Source organism: Sorex fumeus, unplaced genomic scaffold (genome assembly GCF_029834395.1).
Source record: "Sorex fumeus unplaced genomic scaffold, SorFum_2.1 ptg000030l, whole genome shotgun sequence".
Taxonomy (NCBI): domain Eukaryota; kingdom Metazoa; phylum Chordata; class Mammalia; order Eulipotyphla; family Soricidae; genus Sorex; species Sorex fumeus.
Window position 1 is genome coordinate 5278778 of NW_026606087.1, and position 19550 is coordinate 5298327.

The following is a 19550-nucleotide window of genomic DNA, read 5'->3' on the forward strand; positions in this document are numbered from 1 at the left end:
CAACTGCCATCTTAACCCACCATAACCTCCATCCTAGTGTCAATAAGCTTTACATAATTCTCTCCTGTTATTTATGAAATATCTGATGAAAAACTTGTTTAGTCACAGTGTCTCAAAAATTCAGTGTTGGCTGTATACTAATGCCAGGCTAATCTTGGAATGGTCCAAATTATTTTCTTGAGTTTTCAGACACTTTTAACTTTGCCATGTCTATTGGACATGTTCTTCCACTCAACTACTTAGTCAAACATCATGATTTTTGACTCTATCTCTATCTCACTTATAGTCTTAAGTAAGCTGGACAATCATCCTGATTTGCTCAATACTGCTGTTTTTTTAGCTCTGTAAATAACATAACCTGGAAAACCTTTGAGTTCCAGGAAAACCTCATGATTTTGGTACTATAAGTCCACATTGTCATCATTCTTTGTCTTGAGGCCTGTAATCATCTCTTTTGGGGGTGGGTTTGGGGAGAGTCTCCCAGCAGTGCTCCTACCCTTGTTCTTCCCATTCCCAGTGGCTGCTCGGAAGGCCTTGTGGGTTTCCTCCCTGTTCAGGATCCCTTATCCCTTTGGCTCCTATGAATTATGGGCCCTGGACACGGCCCATTCCCTGCTCTAGACCTTGGCTGAATATTCCCAGTTCAAGTTCAATAAGATAATCAGCAAGTTCTTTTAACTTTTACTTATTTGGTTTTGAGACTATACCCGGCAGTGCTCAGGGCTTACTCCTGGCTGTGCATTCAGGGATTGCTCCTGGAGGGGGCCAAAGGACCATATGGGGTGCTGGGGATTGAACCTGAGTCGGCAGCATACAGGCAGGTGCTGTGCCCACTGTATTGTCACTCCTGCCTCCCCACCTGCCACCCTCCCCCGACAAATTCTTTTAGTTTTCAAATTCTTGCATGAAAAAATTAAATGTGCTCAGTGACCATGATAGACTTCCAGGCACCCATCCTCCACACAAAGACTTAATTTTAACAAAATGTTCCCACCACAAAACCAGTTATGCATTGGACACTTGCTGAGAGCTGACCTTGGCTCACCTTGCAGACAAGCAGGGACTGAAATCCCCTTTACCTCTATTCAGTTCCAGTCTGCATAATTAGTTTTCACTAATTAAGCTCAGAAAAGCCATTTTCTCTGTAGGTATATGGGGTCACCAAAAGTTTCTGAAGAACTAATAGGGCAGTGGCACTCAACCTTAAAAAAAAAAAAGCCACGTCCTGTCTTTCCATTTTATATTTTTTATGGACTCTGGCCTCACTGATTGCTAGCATCTACTTGCAAGAACTTTCAAGCACAAGGCAGTCGCTTACAAAGAGTTCTTTCATATTAGCAAACACACTGCTGGTTGCAGTTGGACAAGGGAACAGGATTGCCTAACAAAGAAAGTGAAACATACTCTACCCTAAAGAGACACAACTGGCATTATGAAGCTGGGATGAGTCAGACCCAGGGCTGCGGGCTCTTGACATTTATATGGGATACCAGCCAATCATGCTCTTGAATCTCGAAATTCACAGACATCCACCAGCCCACAGAATTTTCTCCCATAAAACATATCTGGAAAACATAAACAGCACCTTTGAGAGGCTTTGATGATTCTAAAAGTATACCAGAGCATAGCATTTGCTTTCGAGCTTATCCCTGGGCTCTACTAATTTCTTCTAATATTGCTCCATGGAATTGCACTTGGCTTTCTCTTCCAGGTGATTTTTCACGAAGAAGCAAGATTTTCATTACTCACAAGCACCACTGTGCAAGCAATAGGCAGAGGAAATAAAGACATGCTTACATGTGGGTGCAGAATTGGGTTTCATGGGCCAGTAAGGAAACTAGCTCTGGCCCAGGGTCTTCTTTCCTCAATCTACATTCTCCCCCAGATCTCCGTGGTCGGGCATGATAGCCATTAGCCACATGCAGTGATTTAAAAGGAAATTCATTAAAAATTCAATTATACCTATCACATTCCAAGTACTCAGTGGCCCACACATGTGGCTCTTGGCTTATACATTGGACAGTACATATGTAGAAGGGCTATATCAACACAGGAAATTCAGTCACATGATGTTGTCCTGGGTGATCCCATAATCTACATGCTGAGGTTGCCCATGTTTACATCTTCGGGTGCTGAAGAGAAAATACAGAGCTTAAGGTACTTGCCTTGCATGGAGCCGAGCTCGTTCAACCTCTGCCAACAAGTAAAATTCCCCAGGAGTGAACCCCGAGCACTAAGCAGTCCCAAGATAAAACCAAACTAAACGAAAACAAATTTATATATCTTCATCCCAGACCTGACCTTCGGCTTCAGGTTTATTCAGCCCATTGCGAGAGGTCTCAAATTTATTTCTCCAAAACTTAAGTCATGACTCTCACTATCTACAACCTCACCATAACTCTAGACCAACATCAGTTCCTTTCTAATAAGGCACTGTCACTTTGTACAGTGGCTAGAGCCCAAATCAGAGCACTTTTAAAACAGTCCTCCTCCTTTCCCTTTTGGTTGTGGTTCTCATGATGACCAGGGGTACATGCTTATGGGGTTTGGTGCCCCAGAGATGACACAATTTGCTGTAGCTATAGGAATGGAGGGTCAGAGCTTCCAAGACCACAGTGTTGCCAGGGGGGCAGTGCCAGGGATTCAACTCTCAGCCTCAAGCATGCAAGGCAGGTTATTGGCCACTGTGTCCCAATCACTCTTTATTTTTTGGGGGGGGGGGCAAGTTGAGCCACACCCAGTGATGCTCAGGGCTTACTCTTGGCTTTGCACTCAGGAATCATTCTGATTTAGGCTCGGGGATGCCTGGGATTGATTGAACCAGATCATCCATGTGCAAGGCAAGTGCTACACCGGTTGTATTATCTCTCAGGCTCCCAACCACTCTTAAGTTCTACTGTTTCCTTACCTTTTGCACCCAATACACTGGTGAGTTTTAGGGATTACATTTCCAAAACAGGGCCCCTTCCAACTGCCACTCACCACCCTTCACCACCATTCTGGCTCAGGCTGCTACTGCCTTTGACTCGACAATTTGATCACCTTCTCTTCCTAAGGTCTTCTCATATATCTTCCCTGTCCCAGCCAACTTCCTGTTTGGAGCCAGAAAGGTCAATAAAGATGCAAACATTCTCAGGAGAAGACATTCCCCTGGCTCCAGCACATCTCAGGCTTTCTAGTTGACTCAGAATTAGATCCCACATCTTTGCTAAGACCTACACAACACTCTGATTAGCCCCACCTCCCTGCCCTGTAGATTTTCCAATTCGATGACTAAGTGAATAAACAAAACTCTCAGAGCACACATCCACTGTGCATGAGCTGAAGTCGAATTTGCCCACACAGTTGAATGGGATGCAAAGAATTCCAGTTTTTCCTCCAGGAAGAAAAATATCTGTACTTTTGCATGACCCTATGAGTGTACATGTGTGTACATGTATGCATACTTCAGAGGGAGCATTTCCAGTTCATATCTTATGAGCAAAGAAAAGCCATAACCTATCAATCACTGTTAACGACCAGGCCAGTTTGTGAATATAGAGATATTTACATCTTGAAAGTATGACCACTTTGCAGTTAGGAGTCCTAAAGATGGGCCTGAATAGAATTTCTTTTTCCATGCAGTTCATTGTTAAAAATATTTTCGGATGAAAACTTCCACTCTGCCCTCCCTGCCGCTTTAATTCACTCCCAGAGACATAACAAACCCAAGAAGAAAGGCTGAGATATGTTTGCAATTGCAAATGTTTTTTTGCAGGAAGTGATTTGGTACAGAAACATCATTCCCATCCCATTAACTGCTGACTTGGAGCCAACTGTTTGTAAAAGTGAATATGCAAACTGCCCTGCTCAGGCCTGGCCCCCGCCCCCTGGGGCTACATTAGTGGCCACTTTCCCAAAACAGCCCGCCTGCTTTGGAAGTTTCATTTCTATTAAACCAAAGCAGGGCCAGCAAGCCCCTCACCAATCCCTGTGCTTTCAAAAACAAAGAGCTGCAATTGAATTTTCTAGGCATAGAATATGAATTTGATGTTTATTCCTTGAATCCCCTTAACAATCTAAAACTAGGTCCGCATGTGCAGACCTTGGTGCCATTAGTCATAACTTAATCAACAGATTAAATGCTCAGCTGAAGGTGGACTTGGGAAAGCTGGGTGATTGCCTGGACCCCTATAGTGCTAGCCAGGAGAAAGGGCTTTGGTTTTCCCAGAAATGCAAGCTGGTTCGTGGTCCAGCTATGCAGCAGGAAAAAAAAAAGAAAAGTACACAAAAGGAATTGGAGTTTGAAGAGCAGGATCTGAGTCTTATGTAGATTTTTTTTATTAGCTATGGCTCTCATGGAAGACACTTGCTCTTGCTGAAATTTGAATTAAAACAATTGTTGCGTGGCGGGGAGGGAGGCACACCTGGCAATGCTCAGTGGTTATTCCTGGTACTGCACTCAGGAGTCACTCCTGGTGGTGGTCAGGGACCAGGGACCATAGGGGATGCCTGAGGGGGATCATATCTGAGTCGGCAAGTACCCTACCTCCTGTACAATCTCTCTAACCCCAAATTAAAACAATTCTATTGGAGGGGGGCGAGGGGGTGATATTTAGTCGTGCTTTAGGGACATGTAATGCCATTATTGCCAGGAACCAAACCAAGGCCTCTCACTGGCAAAGCACCTGCTCAGTCCCTGAAGCTACAATTTCAGCCTATACAAAGCAACTCTCTAAAACAAGGGCATAGCCCACACCGCTGGTTTTATTTGGCCAATATTTTAATCTTTCATTGCTGGAGGACTCCCACTTTATTTCAGAACACGCCCCTTCCTCTTATGCCTCTACTTACATCCTGATTGGTTTAAACTACTCGTGATAATTCCTCTCTCTTTAGTGGTAACTGGCTCAACATTATCATGTGATACAATTCTAGTCAATAAGCTGTGAGAAGAAATTTCTGTAAGTCTCTAGAAAAGGTTTTCTTCCGTTTTAATTAATCAACTTATTTAGGTATTTGCGCCACACCCAGCAGTGCTCAGGTCTTCTACCTGGTTCTGAGATCACGGATCACTCCTGGTAGTGCTCTAAGAACCATGATTGAATTTGGGTCAGCCATGTGCTAGACAAACACCCTGCCCACTGTGCTATTGCTCTGGCTCCTTTCCTCCATGTTAAAGAAAGGCTCACTGAAGAGAAAGTATCTTTCTCCTTATCATAGTTACATCCAGATTTTATGCCTGGATTTGTGGCATTCATTTTGTCTCAAGAAGGGTAGTTAGACCAAAGGAGTTAATATGTTAAGGTTAACTGAGAAGAAAGAAAAAAGAAAATTATTCTTATTGATACTGTTGCAATACCATCCTGGCCTATGTGTCTTATTATAAGGGAAATAAGTTTTCCTGTTTAAGCCAGATGAGTTAGTATTTTCTGAGACACTGGCACCTGAAAGCCAGTAATTCCATCCATCCATCCATCCATCCATCCATCCATCCATCCATCCATCCACCCATCCATCCACCCAATAAACACTGACTGGGCAAACCTCATTCCAGCACTGGGTACAAAAGTTTGGTGACTTGAATGAGTCTCCCTTTGTCTGCTCACAGGCAGTAGAGAGGTCCTGTATGTCCTTTCAGTTGAGTGTGGGAATATCTGTCAACAAGGTTAACTCTAGCTGGGAAAGACTCAGAAAGATTCCCGGAAGTGGGGACATTTAAGCTGACTTTAAAAAAAATGTAAGTGTTTATCTCACACAGGTGCTCCACAAAAGGCATGTCTGTGTACCAAGAAGGCAGGCAATTCTGTGGAGGTACTGAGAATGTGAGAAGTGTGGGGTGGGGCGTAGGGCAGAAGAATGAATAAGTAGGTGGGGTGCAGAGGGTCTAGCGTCTTGAATTAATTTGCTCCCCCATCTTCCCTGGAACTGTGCTGTCTGCATCCACAGTCAAAACCAAAAGTATAAAAAACAAAACCCAAATGGAAAAACTGTCTGAGGGAGGGCAAAAGAATCTTCAGAATGTTCTTTCTGCTTCAGAGCAAGTGGTCCCCAGTGAGACTTTTCGGCTACTTTAAGTCTTTATCAGGATCCCACTGATTAATTTCTGGTCCTCTTGAAAGCTACTAAAGCTCCCTTAATTTCTAAATCACTCAAGGGCTCCCACAGAAGTTCTTGGCAGTTAGATGAGACAAGTACACTGTCTGGTCAGCAAGTCTCAACTGTTTTTCTCCGTAAAAAAATCAACCTAAAATAAAATCTACCCCCTAAAACTATGTCAAACATCATAGTTAGTGGGGTAAACTAGATGCATTTCCCCCTAAGTTTGAGAATATGACAATAGCTTTGCCTCTCACCAAAGATTTTAACTATTTATAAGAAAAGGAAATAAGAGATATACAGATGGGGGAGGAAGAAATAAAACTATCTTTGTCGATGACACAATTTTCTATGTAGAGAATCCCCGTAAGTAACCAAGACAAATCTTCCCCAAACTCCTAGAACTAGTAATCGATTACTACAAGGTCAAATACATCATTAATATATAAAAATCAATAATTCTCCTAAGTACCAGCAATGTAGAACTGGAATTTAAAACAAAAAATTCAGTATAATTTAGGACTGTACCCTAAAATGCTGTATGAGGGTATAACTTGATAAAAAACATATGTACTAAGCTTAGTAATCAGCAAACTGTGAGACTTTGATAAAATCAAATAAGATTTAAGTAAATAAATATTTTAGGGTTTATGTACCGGAAAATAATATTAAGGTGCCAAATCTTTGCAACTTTATTTTTACTTTTAATTCATCCCACTCATAATAGAAAATTATTTTGTGACTATTGACAAAGTGAGTCTAAAGTTTACACAGGAAGGCAAACACCCTAAAAAGTAAACCCAATGTTAAAAAAAGAACAACAAAGTTGAAGGACTAGCAATACCAGACTTCAACACTACTGTAAGACTACAGTAATCGAAATAGCATAGTGATGCCACAAGAATACAAACACGGGTCAAAGCAACAAAAGGGAGAACCCACCCAAAAGCAGATCTCCACAAATATAGTTCAGTGATTTCGGGTAAAGGAGCAAAGGCAAGGCAAGGGAAGCCAATATGGTAAGGAGAGTTTCACTAACCAACCATTACGGCTGTTGCAGCTGTATGCAAAGCAAGTTCCTTAAGCTCTATACTATCTTTCCAGCTCCTGTCAATGTGTTTTTACATACAACGCTAGAAGGGCAGCCTTTGAGAGAAACACTGAAAAGATGGACTTGATTAAAACTTCTGTTCTGTTAGTGACATTGTCAAGAGAATGAAGAGACAAATCATCGAGTGGGAGAAAATACAGTCAGTTCTTGAACAGTATGGGTTTTAACTATGTGGGTCCACTTAAAAGTAGAATTTAATTTTTCTATCTATGGGTTCTGCATTCACAGATTCAACCAACTGTGGAATACTGACTGGCTGGATTCAGGAATTCTGTACCTGGGAGTGTTAATCTCAGCCATACTGAGGACTGACTCTAAGATATAATCAGGTTTCCAGTTGTGAATATGGTCGGGTAGGCAAGAATGAGCATATAAATCCCCAAATTGTTGAAGGGCCAGCAATATTTGGAAAACATATCTTATAAAAATCTCCAATAGAAAATATGCAAAGAATCTAAAAACTGAACAATAACAATTATAAACTATAAATGAGATCTAAATGATACATCCCCAAAGAAGATGTACAGGTGGCAAATATGAAAAGATGTTCAACACCATTTGTAATAGGAAATAACAAATTAAAACAATAATGAGATACTAAAGCATGCTCATTAGAATAGCTAAAAAAAAAAGACCACCAGACAGTATCAAAATTGGTTAGAATGTGAAGCATAGTTGGAGACAAGTTATAGTGGCTAAGGTATTTGATCTCCAGCACCAAATATGGTCCCTGAACCTACCAGAAATAAGCCCTGAGCATCTCCAGATATGGCCCCCAAACACTCCACCCCAAAAGTGAAGTAACAAGAATTTTCATTGCTATGGGGAACCTGAGAGAGTACAGTCATTTTGGAAGACAGTTTAATGTTTTCTGACCAAGCTATAGACCTACTATATTATATAACAATCATGTTCCTAGGTAGCACTGTAGCACTGTCATCCCATTGTTCATCGATTTGCTCGAGCGGACACCAGTAACGTCTACATTGTGAGACTTGTTACTGTTTTTGGCATATCAAATACTCATATGGTAGCTTGCCAAGCTCTGCCGTGCAGGTGGGGTACTCTTGGCAGCTTGCCGGGCTCTCCGAGAGGAACGGAGGATCGAACCTGGGTCAGCTGCATGCAAGGCAAATGCCCTACCCACTGTGCTATTGCTCCAGCCCAAGAGGAAGGTACATTCATTCATTCATTTATTCATGGGCAAATAAATCCCAGTTTTAGCAGAGGATGCAAAAATTCTTCAGAGGGCTGATTTCTCTGGACACTTGCAAAGCTGTTAGAGTTTAACTCTGATGCTGAGGGACTGGACACTTGTTTAATGAATGTAAGCCTCATCCGTATTTACCCAAATAATTTGATTAGATTCGGATATACCAGTAACAACTAATGTTCAACTTATTAAATATACAGGTGGTTACATACAGAAATACTGGAAAAAATGACATACACCTAGTTAGTATATATGCATACATTTCCTTGCTGTTCACTGAGAGGGGCTAGAAGAAATCATTTTCAATAGTAATAAATATTCCTTAGTACTGATATTGGTTTCTAATACCTATCTTAACAAAAGGAACCAGGTGGGATAGGCAGGAATGAGTATATAAATCCCCAAATTGTTGAAGGGCCACCAATAATCCTTGGAAAAAGTAAGATAATCCATTTAATGTCTTAGTGAAAATAGCTTAACCTCTTTTCTCTAGAACTAGAGAGGAAACTAAAAGATTTGTACAGAACCAGAAAGAAAGGAAGCTGAAAAAACAATGGAGCAACAAATTAGTAACAGAGTAATAAATCATAACCCAAAGCACAGAATAAGTTATCTACAATACTGTTATATCTATAATACATTATTAAACATGTTGATAAATGAAGGAGCAGAATTCCAAATATATGTGTAGTTTGTATAGAATCTAGGAAGATAAATAGAACCCTATTCTTTAATATGCTCTGTGTATAGTGACTGCCTTTCAGAGAGTACTGTATATAAAGGTAGGGGCCAGGGGACAGTAGCTTATAGTAGCTTATAATCATGGCCTTTAGTTAATAATAATATAGACAAACTAGATCATTAATTGCAACAAATATCCTACATTACTGTAAGCTGCTAAAAAAGCAATGAAACTAGATACAGGGTATATATAAACTTTTGTGCCATCTTTGCAATTCTATTAGTCTAAAGCCAGAGTAAAAACTAATCTATTTGAAAGATATCGAGGCACACTTAAGAATTTTTTTCCAGCTAAATATAGTGTTCACTGGACATATGATTTTATGGGATACATGTGTTTCTTCCCATCACCAAAGAGACTGTGGTTTAAGCAACATCAGTTGAGCCCAACAGAAGCATTTGTATAAGAAGAAAAGCCCAAAGAAAATTTTAAAGCCTTACAGTGCAAGCTATCCTCATTCTCAGGGAAGCAGTTTCCAGAAAGAATGTACATCATTTTTTGTTTGTTTTCAGAGCTGAGAAGAGAGGACAGAATCCTGATCTTTTAAGAGTGCCTGGGAGGGTCATTTCCGCTTTCCCCAAAAGGACACTGTCCCACTAGCTTAACCATCACAGTGGTCTCCTTCATGATATTCTCTGAACTTCCCTGAAATTTTTATCTAAGATCCACAATGTGATCTTTTTTTGTTTAGTTGGTTTTTCTGTTTTGGTTTGGTTTGAGGCCACACCTGGTGGTGCTCAGGGCTTACTCCTGGCTCTGTGCTCAGGGGACCATATGGGATGCCAGAGATCCAACCTTGGTAGGCTGCTTGCAAGGCAAGCGCTCTACCAGCCCTGTAATGAGATCTTTATACCACTAATTCCCCAGACCCCCTTAGTTTTGTATTGCCATAGTAACTCACGAGCACACACAGGATAGCTCAAAACAACACAGATGTATTTCACCCTGACAGTTGTGTAGGTTAGAAGTACAACATAAGTATCCCCAGGCTAAAATCAAGGGTTTCGTTGGTAACCCTTTTTAGCGTTATCTAGAAAAGGGTCCTGTATTCTGGTATTTTCTAGGTTTCCAGAGGCCACCTGGGGATCCACAGCCCTTGGCTTGTAGACTCATTATTCGATATTCAAAGCCAGAAACAGAGGGTTGAATCCTCACACTGCATCACTCAGATCTCTTCTGGTCTCTCCCTCTTTAGTTGTTAAATACTCTACATTATGCTGGGCCCAACTAGATATAACTCAGGACAACTTCCCTATTTTAGAATCTACTGATTAGCAATCAAAATTTCATCTGTAATTTTAATTTCCTTTTGCCATTAAGATAACATATTCATAGATTCCAGGAATTTAGGCATGGACATTTTGGGTGTGGAGCATTCTTCTGCCTATAGCAGCTTTCTTGGTTAATGGAACAGGTTCTGTTATTAATACTCAACCTTGCCTGCAACATGTGGGTTCATTTTTCCTCTGTGTGGGATTGCCAAGGAAAAAAGAAACGGGGGAGGGGGTATGGAAAGGGCAGATTCCCAAATCCTCCATCCCAGTCCTTAAACCAAAGGAGTTTTACTGCTTTTAACTGAACGGAAACTTGTTTCTGTAGCTGTAATATAATCCATCAGGTAAACACGGGAGTGAGTCGCGGGGCCCCAGCACACTGTCAGGTTCTAACCACACTCCTCTCTATTTGACACAGCTGTTTAGTCCCCAGGGACTGACATCCGGTCCTTGGAGCCCAGCCCACAAAGGGAACTTGGAGGCTGGTGTTGTGATGGGAGCTGACAGGGAGATCTATAGTCCTAAGTCTTTGAGTTCTCCCCAAAGTCTTTGTTTTGGTCAGTTTTATAGCTTCTGCAGAGTTGGAAGGCTGCCAAGCAAATGGCGCCTGAGCATTTATTCATTGTTCAGTCAAGCACGTGATTCGGCTACCCTCCAATTGCTAGCAAGCAGGGAGAGAGACGCACGCACCATTGGCCAGCTACGAGCAGTCAAAACACTCAATGGGCACACTGGTGGAAGGCTTTGGGAAGCCCTGGGAATTTATTCTAAACACTACACAGGGTCCTGGAACAATACATTACTGTTCTTTGTCTTTTGCCTGCCATGTCTTATTAATTCTTTAGAATAAGAACCAGAACCATTCCTTGGGTTTTCAAGATTCTGCTCCTTCCTATGTAGCAAGTAGTGTGGACGTGCCATCCTGGGAATTTATCATGGGGGTAAAAATCAATCACTGATGCATGTATGTACATCTGCATGTGTCCATCCATCCCAAATACTTGTTTGGGGCGATACAGAACTTGGTCTGTCTGGTATGCCAGCCCTGCTCTACTTGTCTCTTCTATTCACAAACAAGCCTGGGCTTCTCTCATGCCAGGGCCGGGGCCAGCAACTAGGAATGGAAAATGGATCCTGAGCTTCCCTTCTGGGGCCAGTGGGTTCCAGAAGGGCAGCTGCCTAGGGTAGCCCTCGAAGAGCAAGACAGAGACAGGCAGGGACATGCACTCAGAACATGCTGGGAGGATGCTAAGAAGCAGCACATGCGGACACAGAATGCCTGGCCACAGGAGTTCTGAGTCAAACCCTGCCGGGGGTCAGAGGTGCAACAGAGGAGAGTGCTGGTCCCCTACCTATGGGACTCCTGGCACCTGATACCACCTCTGCACCTCCCTGGCTTCCTGTGCCACTAGGCCTTTTCTGGTTTTCTCTGTGTCTCTTTGACTTGCAGATCCATATCCTTCACAGTCACCCTGATCAGGCATTACTTTTTGCAGTGGCTCAGTACTGCTAAGTCTTACAGCAACTTAGTCCACTTGAGTTCCCAAGTGGTGGCCTCTGGGATACCAGAGCTCTCTGGGGTGGGCCACACCACATCGATTCTTGTGGGATTGGTGCAAGATATTCTCTCTCTCTCTCTCTCTCTCCCCCTCTCTCCAAATGGTGAGGGAAGAGAGAGAACACACCATACTTCCTTTGCACCCAGCACAGAGATATGGCACTTAAGAAATATTTATTTCATAACTATTTCATTCCATCTTCTGAACCACCAAATAGGGATATGATTATCTCCATTTCTGAAATGAAGAAAATCAGCCTAAGAGAGGTTTTGTAGCCTGGTCAAGGCCAAATAAGCAGACAGCCAAAACCAGAGCTGATCCAGAAATCATGTCCTTAATACTATCTGTTACCTCAGTTTTAGGGAGCAGCTTTAGTTTAAGGTGACTCTCTTCAGAATGCAGTCTCTGAGCATTCCTAATGGAGTCTCTTGTGCATTCCTACACAAAGCCAGGAGCAAGTGTAATGGGGCAGGAGTTGGGGTGGGGACTGTGTTTGTCTGGCCGTGCTATGAGGAGCCTGGCCTCCGTGAGGACAGATGAAAAAGGGGGTGCTATCTGAGGAGTGTTTTTGTACATTTTAAGTTAATGGGTTGATTTATTTCTGGCTTGAAAAGAAAAACACTCATTTAAGAAAGCTTTAAAAGAAATGAGAGAAAATAATCCTACTGCTTAGAGATAAACTCTGTTACAGGCTATATTTTCTTTTTCAGCCTGTCTGTTTTACAAACATGATCACACAGGGTACACAGAGTTCTTTAGCCTTTTATCATATTACATAATCTCATTATATTTCCTTATGCCTTCAAAAAAAACTACCCCTAGGAATGGCTTTCTCAGTCTCGGTTGAAGGCACACACCATTTGTTACTTAACTGTTCCATAACTGCTGGACATTTAGGTGGTTTCCAGTGCGTGGGGTGGGGGGGTGTCCTGATGGGGGGGGAAGGGAGGTTGTGTGTGATGTGTGTGACTGAGTCACTCCCCAGCAATGAGGGGTGAGTGGGCTCTCGGACACTCCTGGCTAGCTGGGTGAACAACGTAGAATGTGGCACCTTTCGGAAACACATGCACATCCCACTGTGAATGTTGAGGGACAGGCTCGTCTTCCTTTTTGTGGAGAAGGGAGCCAAACTTCACAAAGTTTAAGCAACTTCATGAAAAGTTCCCTAGAGGATGAAATGAATAGGTAAGCATCTCCTTTCCCTGTGCTATAGGCTAGAGTAACTTAATTGTGGGGGCAGGGGTGGAGGTCAGTGAGGGAGAATCCTAGAGAAAAGGAGCAAAGAGAGTAACAGAGATCTAGAAAGAGCCAAAGAAGAGGTGTATGTTCCTGAGCTGGTCAACCACACACAAATGAGGCTCAACCTCTGGGTGGTGGGCTCGCTGAGGAGCAATGAACAGAAGTATCTCCTAACTGGGGAGGTTTCAGGGGTGCTGGTTCTGAACTTCCAGGCTACACTGGGTAGCCTGCTGTGTGCACCACATCATCTACTCAACTGGGCTCGACAAGAGGTGGCCAGTGAACACGATGCACAAATATAATCCAAAAATATCTAGAGCTCTCAAGCAGATGTGGGCGTGGGGGAGTGCTGGTGAGAGGCAGGCAGTTTCCTCCTTTGCTTCTCCCCAGGATACCAGGCAGGAGGTAAGGGAGCAGTTTGGGTTTGTTTCTTTTGGGGAGAGAGGGAGAAGTTTGTGGTTTGGGCCACACTCATTGGTGTTCAGTGCTCTGGGCTCACTCCTGGTGGTGCTCAGGGGACCATGTAGGGAACTGGGGATCAAACCCATGTAAGGCAATTCCCTTACTCGTTTTACATTTTACATACTTGCTCTCTCTCTCTCCCCCCGTCCCCCCCCACCCACCCCGGCCCAGGAGAACTTAATTTTAAGGAACAGATCTGGAAGCAGAACTATGTATTTTCCACCAAGTGAAGAAGTAAACAAGAATGGATGAACCACTCTTTATACAATGGCACTGCGCCAGTATTTCTAGAACAATCCAGAGTGCTGACAGTAGCCTTGAGCACAATCTAGTTGTTTTTTTGGCAGGCACTATCTAGTTGTTTTTTGTGTGTTTTGCATCTAGAAGGTAAATTTATAGGGAGGTAACTGAGTGATTTTTTTTCCTGAAAGGGGGAGGGGCAGTAAGACACACACACACACACACACACACACACACACACACACACACCCCACATATGCCCCGTCTCAGTTCTACTGTTCACACTGGATATCCCAAGATGAGTGGCGGCAAGCCTGGCCCTGGTCTTGCTCAGGTCCTGTGTAAGGGCACCAGGGCATGTTGGGAGAGCAGGGTCCTTGCATCTGAGGAAGCTCTGAGGTCTGATTCTCTACTAAGGGCTTCTATTCCTCACTTGAACCCCCCCCCTTTTTTTAAATTTTCAGCATAAGGTAGATTTATTAAATTAATGAATGAATTATAAACAGCCAATGTCACAAAGGTAGGAAACCTCATTCTTTTTTTTTTAACTGACTCACTGATAGACCCTTACAAAGCTGTTCATGGTTGGATTTCAGTCATATAGTGTTCCAACACCTATCCCTGCACCAGTGTACATTTCCCAGCACCAGTGTCCACCGGTTCCCTCCCATCACCCCCCCACCCCCCACCCCCAGCCTGCCTCTATTTCTTCTCTATCTCTCTGCCTCTGACTTGACCCTTTTGGAGGAGAGATGCCTTCCTCAGCAGACATGACGGAGACTTGCTGTGAGATTCTTCCCTGTATTCTCACTAGCAAGGGATGGGAGGGATGATTCTGTTCTTCCATCTGATGCAATGGGGAACTCAAAAAAAGGGTCATTCCTTCTCTTTCAGCCTTAAGCACTGGGTCAGCGCTTGCCATGTGCCAAACACAACTCCAAAGGAGAACCCTATGGATCACACAGGAACAGTTTGAGATGATGAAGGAGCCCAGAGGTGAGGCTTGTACTGCCAGAAGGTTATCAGGGAGAGATTCATGAAGAAGGTGGTGCTAGAGACTGTGAGCTTAGGTTTTTGTTTATTTTACCTCACTGTTGTGGGTCTGCATGTTTTCTTAATTATTATTATTATTATTATTATTGTGTGTGTGTGTGAGCATACATCTCTGTGGTTCACTGCAGAACACCTGTCTCTTCTGTTTTGGGGGTGGGGGAGTGGATTCCAAATGATGCTCAGGAGTCATGGGAACCCCCTCTCAGTCATTTTCAGTCAACTGGGCCAGTGGCTTGATCCTTGGGTTCAAGGATGTGGTGTTCCTTGGCCTCTTATTTGCTAGGAATTAACCAGGCCACCCCACAGTGCTCAAGGGCGTCTTGGTTATAGCCACTACTGCTCAGGGGACCATGGGCTCCAGGATAAAACTGGGGTCGGATATATGCAATATATGCACCTGAAACCCTGGGCTATCTCTCGGTCTTCCATTGTTTAAAGTGCTCAGGAAGATGAAGGCATTACCCATCACTGAGCCACCTGCCTTGATACACAGGTAATGCTCTCTAACATTTACTGACTGAATGAACAGTCCCACAGCACCGGTGCTGAGTACTCACGTGACACTACAGATTGAGTTCTACATATACATACATGCATAAATACCACTCTACTTTATCAGTCAGACACTAATTTGTGGCAAATCTAAGTTTCAAGGGGGAAAAAATCAGGGTCAGTGAGATAGTACAGCATGTAAGGCACTTGCCTTGCAAGGGGCTGACCCAGGTTCAATCCCTGGCACCCCATATGGTCTCCAGGGGTAATTCCTGAGCATAGAACCAAAAGTAAGTCTTTAGCACTTCTGGGCGTGGCCCACAAACAAACAAACAAACAAACAATAGATAAAAAAAAAAGCAAATCACACACCTGATGCAGCAAAGGAAGGAACAGAGAGAGCAAATGTGAACTGATTCAGAGTGTGGTGGTCTAAAGCATTTAGGCGCCTCATTTGCATATCAATTTGACCTCCTTACCACTAATATAATGGAGTCCTGGCCCAGAGTGGAAATTATGAACCTTCACACTAGAGACGGCAAAATGCTGCCAGTCTTTGTGCATCTCAAGAGCCAGTGCGGCTTCCTCAGCTTCCTGTTCTTTCTCTAAACCAACAATTCATGTTGACAGCAAATCTGTACCAAGAACCTATTAAAAGAAATTGTAGTGAATCGGAAATGCTGTAACTGTCTGTCTGCATTCTGCTGATTGCACGCCTGACACTTCCACAGTAGCTTCCTCTTGTACAACCTTCCATTTCATTCCATTTTAGATAATTATTGAGTTTTGACTATGTGCAAAGCAACACATTGGGAATCTCATTCCCGTGGCAGGCCCACAGCATAATTTTATGTATGACAACGTCAACATGTATAAGAGAAGCCAAGAATGAGAGGGGCCATGTGAACCTATACAGACCCTTTGAATGAAAACCACCTTTTACTCATATGAGCAGGTATGCAGTAGTCAGTACTGCTCGTTCAAATATGCCTTTAACGGACCTTCTGAGTTGTGCTATGTCAGGCTAGGCACTGTGCTGGGCCCGGGGTGAAAGGTTGAGTGAGAGCCATGCCTGAGTAGAGCATAATACCCTGTGGGAGCTAAACGAGTATCACTTAACTCACCAGGAAGTAGAAACCAGAGAGGGCTTCATCTGTTCTTAAAGGGGTAGCAAAATTCACAGATGGGGAAGGAGAAAGACATAGGAAAAAGAACAGGCAAAAGTGCCTGCCATAGAGGCAGGCTGGGTGGATGTGATAGGAGGGAAAACTGGGGACCTAGTGCTGGGAAATGTACACTGGTAGAGTGACGGGTGTTGGAACAGTGTATGACTGAAACCTAATCATGAACAGCTTTGTAAGGGTCAATCTCACAGTCACTCAATTTAAAAAATTTTAAAGATACACACACACACACACACACACACACATACAGAAAGAGAATAGGCACATGTTTTAGAAGACTCTTGGAGACTGATGCTTGGGGGGGGGGGGGGAGGGGGACAATGGTTAGAGATTTAAGCCAAGGTCTGGAATATACAATGTGTAGATTTAATTCTGCAAGTAGCAGGAGCCCTAAAACCTATGAATAGTAAAAGGTAAGGTAAAGGCCCTCCCGTTGATCGTCGATTTGCTCGAGCGGGCCCAGTAACGTCTCCATTGGAGACTTTGTTGTTACTGTGTCTGGCATATCAAATACTCTCGGTAGCTTGCCAGGCTCTCCGAGAGGGGCGGAGGAATCGAACTCTGAGTTTGCAAGATGGCTGAGAAAAGGTTCCCTTAGGCTCAGGTCCTTCCTGTCTTCCCGGTTCATAGAAAAGGCTGCCTGAGCTGGCGTAGACTCTTGAGCAAGGCAGCCCTCTTTAGGTTCCGCCATTACCTCTTATTTCATTTTCCTTCCTCCACTATAAAGGGACTTAGCCCACAGGTTGATAATGAAGATTCAATGACTGAATATGCCCAGCACAGGGCAAATAACCAGTCAGTAACTTCACTTTGTGCTTAGTAATGTGGACCAACAATGAAAGAGACAGAAAAAGTGTTCAGTGACGAGTGAGTTAAATAATAATGATACAGGCAAGTCAGAGCTCCAATAGCTGGAGGAGTTGAAAAAGTTATGATCTGTTCCCTTGCTTTGGGATTCAAACAGATGAAGGAAGACAGGATGGTGGGAGGAGGAGTTGAAAAAGCCCATAAAATACACAGGGCATTTTCAAGCAAGTGGCACAGTGAGCCCGAGGTGGGTTCAGAGGGACTATCTTAGTGGATGCTATCGGAAGCCTGAAGTGGATCTTAAAGTTCAGTGAAGGTTTTCTGGAATGGGTGGGTGCTGGCAGTGGGTGATGGCCCTGGTGTTTTCAATGGAGGAATGGTGCTGTTGACTGGGTTTAATGAATTTTAAGTTTTAAGTTCTGAGCTTTGTTGCCTTTGGACATTTGTTCATCTTATGCCAGAAAGCAGTACACTAGAATTTGTACTGGGCAGAGTCAAAGAAGCCTCTCCGGGCCAAAAGAGAAAAATTGTGAGCTTCAGTAAGAATAATAATTGTGACAGATTGATAAACAAAAATATGCTTAAATTTATGAGTAAGCAATGATAACAGAAAAACAAAATACAATGTCTCTCTAGCCATCCCTGGAGGAGGCATGGAAATTCATTTTGAAAACTGGTAAAGGATAGAATCCAATACTTATCCTATCTTTCCAAACCAAACTGTACCTGTGGTTGACCAGATGCATTACAAGGGAACATTTATCTCTATAAAACATTTCAGCTAATCCATGCTGAGGGAATGAATCAATTAGAACATAAGCATTTGGAAAACCCTAAGGAATCTGTGTGTCTAGGCATTTCACCATGGTTCCTCACAAAGATAGAGACAAGCAGAGTTGACATCTCTTCCTGCTCCCTTCAGAGATACCTCACCATCTGTCCCACATCTACCTGACAATTTGGGGGATAGGCTGTGGTCAGAGAAACATGCTAAATGACATCATCAAAATACAACTAGCTTGTGCTGAAGTGATATAGTATAGCAGTGTTTGCTTTGCCCACTGTTGACCCAGGTTCTAGCTCCAACATCCCAGACAATCCCGAGTTCCCCCAGCAGTGACCTCTAGCACAGAGCCAGGAGTTAGTCCTAAAAACTGCCAGGTGTGGCCCCAAAACAACAAAAGGTATCCCTGAAATAAACAAACTCAAGAGAATTTCAACCAATTGCAAGTCTCATTTTGATCTTGATTCCAACAAACTGTAAAAAAAAAGAAATAACAAATGAAATGATAAAAATTACACAGTTGACATGTCAGGAACTAATCATTTTTGTCTCCATGTAGGTTCTTTGTGGTGATGGTACCACGAATCACACCCAGGGCCTCAGAAATAAAGGCAGGTGCTCTGCCACTGAGCTACACACCAACATCCCTTTTTAAAAATTGTGTATTTTTATTTGGGGATGGGGGTGTCTATACCCAGTGGTGCTCAGGACATATCCTGGCTCTGTGCTTAGGGGGCCACTCCTGGCAGTGATCTGGGGACTATATGCAGTGCTAAAATTCAACCAAGATAAGAAGGATTTGCAAGTAAGACTTGTAATAGTGTCTTAACCTCTGTACTAACTCTCCAGCCCCTTGCTTTATAATTTTTTTTAATTTTTAGAGAATCCTCCTTTAAGGACTCTAGATTTTATGTATATACATACACATATGAATGATATATGTGATATATCTGGCATTTACAGCAAAAAAAAAAGCTTCTGGTAGGGGGCTCAGAATCAGACGGGAAGTAGACATGGAACATTATTAGCTGCGTCATGCTGAAGTGAGGGGGGGTTGTTGGAGGTGCACTGCACAATTGTGTCTACTTTCGTGACCATCTAACGTTTCCCATAGCAAGAAGCTCCTGGTTTTTACAGTGACTGAGAACTAGAACCTGGATAAGGAGATCAGAAGGGAGCCATGGGCTTATTTTGTAAAATCAGATCAAAGCAAATAACTAAGAATAGGGTCAATGGGGGGGGGAGGGTGCAGGTGTGGGGAGGGGGTCAGAGAATGAAACTAAAGTGGCAAGTGATGACTAATATTCTTAAT

The 19550-nt window shown here is 43.1% G+C and overlaps 1 protein-coding gene across 1 annotated transcript in view; it reads right to left on the reverse strand.

Annotated features, from left to right (window-relative positions):
* The window catches only part of PARVA (parvin alpha), a 175995-nt gene that overhangs the window by 65093 nt on the left and 91352 nt on the right, over positions 1 to 19550 (reverse strand). The gene's annotated exons all lie outside the window — the stretch shown is intronic.